Source organism: Gastrolobium bilobum, unplaced genomic scaffold, assembly GCF_033153095.1.
Source record: "Gastrolobium bilobum isolate Gb01-03AN ecotype WA unplaced genomic scaffold, APGP_CSIRO_Gbil_v1 utg3235, whole genome shotgun sequence".
In the NCBI taxonomy this organism is placed as follows: domain Eukaryota; kingdom Viridiplantae; phylum Streptophyta; class Magnoliopsida; order Fabales; family Fabaceae; genus Gastrolobium; species Gastrolobium bilobum.
In genome coordinates, this window is record NW_026897048.1 from 202,160 (window position 1) to 208,957 (window position 6,798).

The window sequence follows — 6,798 nt, forward strand, 5'->3', positions numbered from 1 at the left end:
CAGAAGGATCGAGAGTCAACTTTTATTTTCCTAAGAGTTTGAATTAAGTTATGTAATTTTTGTTGAGGACTCAAAATATATTTTATTTTATTTTTCAAAATTTTATGTGTGCATTTGCACACACTTACAACAATACAAGTCCGTCAATGTGTGTGTATATATATATATATATAAATTTAATTCATTTTAAAAATATATATAGTGTAACAATTTATATTTTTAGTTTATTTTGAAAATATTATTTTATAAAAATTTAATTCATTTAAAAAATTATGTGAATTTGTTAAATTTTTCAATTATACATTTATATATAATATGATATCAATTAATTACATATTTCGTAATTATTACACTATAGAAATTAAAATGCACTGTCGTTCTATCAAAAAAATTTGGACTTTATAATTAGAGAGTGCTTTTCTGTATATAATTTGCATAAAACAAATTAAATTTTTTAAATTGTTTTCACTTATGAAAACAGAATTGTGGATTTGTGGTAATAATATTGGAATTCGAAAATACATATAATATATTGAAAACATTTTTTAATTTTTATTTGAATATAATTTTATTAAAGTGATCATATATGACCATTCAGATGATAGATTATGTAACGCTCCATTATAAATATGGCGTATTACGCTCATATGACATTGACAATTGGGTCAAAATTTCTATCATAAAGTCCACCATAATTAAAGTAGAGATTCAATTGGGATATTGCAGCACATCAAAAGGAAAAGTACTAAAAATGAGTTGGTTCAAGGCTGTCCCAACACTTCAAACAACATTTAAATCATTATTGCAACATTTTTCAAATACAAATAGCTAGAGGGAAGGATATTCTTTTTTTTTTACTACCATAATTTTTTTTTGATTAAGTTTTGTTTGAATATAATTTTATTTAAATGATCTTATATGACCATCCTATGATAAATTACTGTCTCATTTATAAAAAATATATTTTTAATTTAAATAAATTAAACAGAGAATAATGGACAAAAAAAAGTGAGAAATAATTTGTTTTCTCTTTCATTTTTTATTCGCTTAGTGTTAATAGTACCATTCTTTATTTTAAGTAGTAATAGTAATTTAAGAAATTAAAATGATAAATTATGGCAAAAGCATAGTTCAGCGCTTTATACCAAAATCGAAGCTTCTCGTTCCGCCGCCTCAGTACTTCTTATATTATATGCTTTTCGGTGGATATATTTTATATTAGTGTAATTAAAATCTTAAATTTTAATAGTAAAGATAAAAATAATAATTCAACTTTTAATTTTATTTTATTTTATTTTCTAAATTATAATTCCTTATTTTATTATATTTTTGAAAATATATATAACAAATTCAATTTTTTAAATAATCATGCATAATGATTTTGTAATGTAAATAATTTTTTAAAAATAAAAATTTATTTGATATTATGATATATATATATATATATATCAGAAAAATATTTTGCATTTACTGCAAAACGACGTCGTTTTGAGATTGAAATATAAAAAAATTATATTTATAAAGATTATACTGAAATAAATTAAAATTAAAAAAATATTATGATTTCCCCACAAAAACGATATCGTATTGGGCGTACTGTTGATAACTTAGCTGCAGTAATTGCAGAAAAATGAACCCTATATATATAGGGTTTGTTGTTTGTCATTTTAAATGACATAAGTTATGTTATTTTAGGAGAGTGATAAACACAAGGAATATAAATCATGGAGGAGAAAGTGAGTGATTTTTATTTTAATTTAAATTTTAAATAAAAAAATTATTTGATGTTTATCTCTCTCTTAAAATGACATAATTTTATGACATTTAAAATAACAAACGCTTTTTCAATATATATATATATATAATTATTTAATGGAGAGGGATCAACTTACAATAAGAATAACAAAATTTATACCCATTATTAATCTTGAATCGGTTCAAATTTATTGAGAATAATAATTTACATGAATCATTAAATGCAATTTGAATTAATAATAAATAATGAAGTTAAAGCTCTTATTCTTATATTAGTTTAAGAGAAAAGTGTGTGTCATTTTAAATGATGTAAAGTTGTCATTTTACGAGAGAGAAAATGATAGATAAAGGAAGAGAGAGTTGACAAAAAAAATAAAAGTGTGGGTCCCACCTCTTTATGAGAGTGAAATGATATAAATTGTGTCATTTAAAAGGATAAACATTTTTTCCTTAGTTTAAAATGCATCCCTTCTCATAGTTAATTAATTCAAATAATTTTGCTCTCTTCACCATGTACTGTCACATGTCTGAATCCACCTAACAACTTATGGGGGCATTTGATAGATGGTTTCTGGTGGGATGGATGGGTAAGTGAGAGCGGGATACCATTAGGTGGTGTTTGGTTCACTGCTTTTCAAAAGTTTCCTATGCAAATGAATGTGGCTTTCCGGAAAGCTAATGTTTGGTTCAACGGTTTAACACAAAAATCCAATCCATGCAATTTCTCTTGCTTTTTCAACTTTGTCTCGAATGATTGGTTTTCGCACTGTTTAGAAAGATTATTTGTAGGTGGTTTTTTGTGAAAACCCAGCTAAACCACTGTTCACAAATTTTTTTCACACCCATTGTACCCTTGAAAAGGCAAGAGACATCCTTGTGTTGTCAGCAGCGAGCGTTGAGTTGGCTTGTCTTCCTTGCGTGGGTTTGGGGCATTTAGCAGCCAAGGAAGTGGTGGTTTTTCTGCTTTTAGTGCAGTTGGAGGTAGTAAACCACCTGAGCTGTTCACACAGATGAGAAAGTTATAGTCCATCTTACATTGAAAACTTCTTCGGTGAAAATGATTTGAAAGCTGAAGTTTACTTTCAATTGTGGTGCACGGTGCTCCATAAAGAAATTAGTCTATGCCGCGCGAGCACAATATCTTGTAGAAAAGAAAACGGTACAATTTTAAAATGTAGACTTAGCACACAGGTCCCCCAAATGGCATACGGTCTCCACTTGTATGTTTAATAGGAAGTGTATTGGGGATAAATTTGTAATTTTATATCATTTACTCATCTATATTTTTTGCCATACCAAACATAGCTTTACAAATTTTTGAAAAATTTTTCTGGTAAAATTTTGTCCAACCAAACAACTTTTTTTTAACTTCCCCATATAATTCACTTTCTCAGTGGATCTCCAGTAATTACATTTCCCTAGTGAACTAAAATATACCCGTGAACCAAACACCACCTTAATATCATGTTCGGTAGAGGATTAAGAAAAATAAAATCAGGCAACCTTGTTACCCATGCAAACTCAAGTTGTGTGTAAATTGATGTCAAAAACATTGTTTGCAAATAACACCTCAGAGGTGGTATTTGCAGAAGACTAGGGAAGTGAAAAAATTTGAATGATATTGTAGACTGAAATGCCCCTCATCTAAATGTAATCTGAGACTCTATTGGTAGAAGAGAAAGAGATATGAATGATGGAACACGTTGGAGGAAAGATCTACTTCTATTGGCATTCAAAAATTAAAAAGGGATTAATTTGGTAATTTTAATCCATTTACCCATCAATATTTTATCTTCAACCAAACATAGACTTATAAATTCTACCCAATTTTTCCAGCAAAATTTTGGCCAACCAAACAAATTTTTTTTTTTTTTTTTTAATTTTCCTATCAAACTTCATTTCCCACCATATCTCTAGTAATTATATTTTTGTAGTAAATTTTTTTTTCTCCTTTACCAAACGTTACCTATACGTTACCCTTAGTTGATGTGGCCAAAAATAAAAAATATCAGGATATTAAAAATCATCCCAGACCAAATTTTTTTTTTCTCAATTATGCTACCTTAATAAATACTTTATGAATTCTGAATATATCTTAATTTGGTCAAAATTTCTCCTTTTAAGGTTGAAATTACAGATAGTGGGGACGTTATTAGGGAAGACGAAGACTTGAGTTGTTGAAGACGTTAATCCATGAGTTTCACGCTGACAATCACTTTATTTATTTTTTTCACATACCATTAACATAATTAGGCTATTAACTAAGAATGTATATCAATTAAATTTAATAATATAAATTTTTATTACATTTAATTTTGGAAACTTTATTTTATTAAAAATAAATTTATAATTTATGTTTAGATTTTTTTTATACCCTGTTTAAAACTTTTAATGCTAAAAATGATTTTGACATGAGTAAAAGGTTTTAAATATGTTATCAAAAAAAAAAAAAAGGTTTTAAATAGTTTCAACAACTTTTTTTTTTTATTTAAAAAAAAGTTTCAGCAACTGCTTTGATTCCATTGATTGGATGCAATACAGAATGTCTTTTGCTTTTGCAATACGTAATATATTGGTGGGCCATTTTGCTTTTCGTTGCCCAATAAGGTCCAAAGTAAGACCTAGTGGCGGTGTCCACACCTCATTCCTCAGAGAAAGTGGTAGGTGCTTTCTATCTACTATTTTCAATAGGTTGATATTTGATTTAAGTTTTGCTTAATATATAATATTTATATTTAATTTAACAGGGAGAGTTATATTTATAATTTTTATTATTTACAAAATCAATTATTTATTATGAGAAATATATATTTGAGTATTTATATTTTTCAGAATATATAATTGAATTTATAAACAAAAAATTTATAAATATAAAATTTCCCTTAAATTTAATAGTATTACAATTATATTCTTAATGTATTACATATAGAGTGGACTCAATGTAATATTTTGACAATGCATACGATGTCTTCATTACTGCACAGTCACTGTTATTTATTAAATTTTAGTCTTTTTATTTGCTAATAATTTTGAATACTCTATTATTATTAAAAAAATATTCTTAGAAAATAACATGTATCTTTTTTATTTTATTTTTAAATTTACTCTGTTTCTGTTTTAAGTTTTCATATGCATATCTTCCATTTCAATTTCAAAATATTTTGATTTCTATATTATCCTTTTTATATATAAATAAATCTTCACAAATAAAATATTTGCTTGAATCCTAACTAACCAAGTATCTCAGAGAAATGAATAAAATTGATCAAATACCACACACGAATGAATCTGGTCCAATAATAATTTCGGTGTTGAGGAGGGATTTTTCTGTGCAATACTTTAGCGGGATGGAGAGTCTAATGTTGGATTATTTTGATTGGTTGGGAAAAATACGGATTTATTTATAAGACACTCTAAAACTCAATTCAGTATGTGAAACTTTAATTAAGATGGATTAAACGAGCTTCAAGTCTCTATTGTATAGTAGTTGATTGTGTCATCTGCTTATGCTGCCTTAGCATGTGGCATTTTATATCATTGGTGGACAAAAACGGTTCTTGCATATGTTTATTTTTGGGCTACACCTCTTAATTATCGGCAATTAAAGTGATTATAGAGTCCTAAGCTGCTAATAATGTTGCTATACATATGCGTGATGTATGCGTTTCTTTAAGTCTTGGCTCATACATTAAACCTTCGATCTCGCTTGGGACAAGTCCAAATCAGTTGGGTATTCTACTTTATCGAATATATAATTTATTTTTTAATAAAAATATTAAATATATATAATTTTGAATTTTAGATGAGGATGAATATGATTTTTATTTATACACGTATTGTTTCTCTCTCTCTCTATATATTTTTTCTTCTTCTTAATTTCATAAAATAGACTTTAGAGTGAAAGACTTCATGGTTCTTTTTCTCTAGAAGATGGTATATACACCTTGCTGTGAGACTTCTCTCATTTGACAATTGACATGTATGTATTTACTCTTTCTTCAAAAAAATAAGATGGTTTAAGGCGAGCTTGTTTTTGGTGGACTGGGAGTTTGTGTTCCCTTTCTAAAAATAAGAGAAAAAAAAAATTGAGAGGAAATTTAAAAAGAAAGAAAGATATAAGCAACAAAAGAATAATTTTTTTTTTTGATAAAGGACCACCAAGTTCATTGTAGTCCAGGACCACATTTAAATGCCTAACTTATTGTCACTAAATTATTATTTTACTATCTTATTGTAACTAAGCAAGCTAAATATTATCACTCCACGTCACTATTTTCAAACTTAAAATGACTACACTAAATATAACCTAAAAGATCTTAGTGTCACTACGTAATTTACACTACCCAAATCTATCTATAACAATTACTATCCTATTAATTCAATAATAAAATACTGCATCCATTATAACAATTGAATACATTAAATACTTAATTGAAGTTCGGACTCTAGAGAGAGAAGTTGGAGAGAGAATCGGTCAAGAGAAAAAAATTTGAGAGAAGGGAGAAAATTAAGGGAGGGGAAGGCAAGGGAAAAATGAGGCAGGGGGACATTTTTGGTTTAAACTTTAAATATATGCAAGTCGCGTACGAATTTAAGACGGGACAAGTTTTGTTTCATTATAATACGGGACTTTGGGACCCGTATGCATAGACCATAGTTGTAAAATCGGTCGGATCCGGTTGGGTCGACTCGAAACTAGGCGAATCGGTTATTGGACTGATTCGAGTTAAGCATTAGATCGATCATGCATCAATCTGGTTAAATTCGGTCAAAACTCGGTCAAATTCAGTCAAAACCGGTGACTTGGTGACCCGGTGACCCGATTGGTCATGCATTTAAAAAAAAAAAATCAAAAAACCAAAATTGTTCCATCTTGTAAAAAAAAAAATGCAAAACTTATTTTAAAAATATTTTGTAATTTTATTTGTTAGTATACTCTTCTACAATGACATCAAATTTCAGCTTCCAATATTGAAGCAATTTGCGGAATAATAAATTAAGAGAATGTGACATATGTCATTTTTAATGTAGTTGAATTTGAAA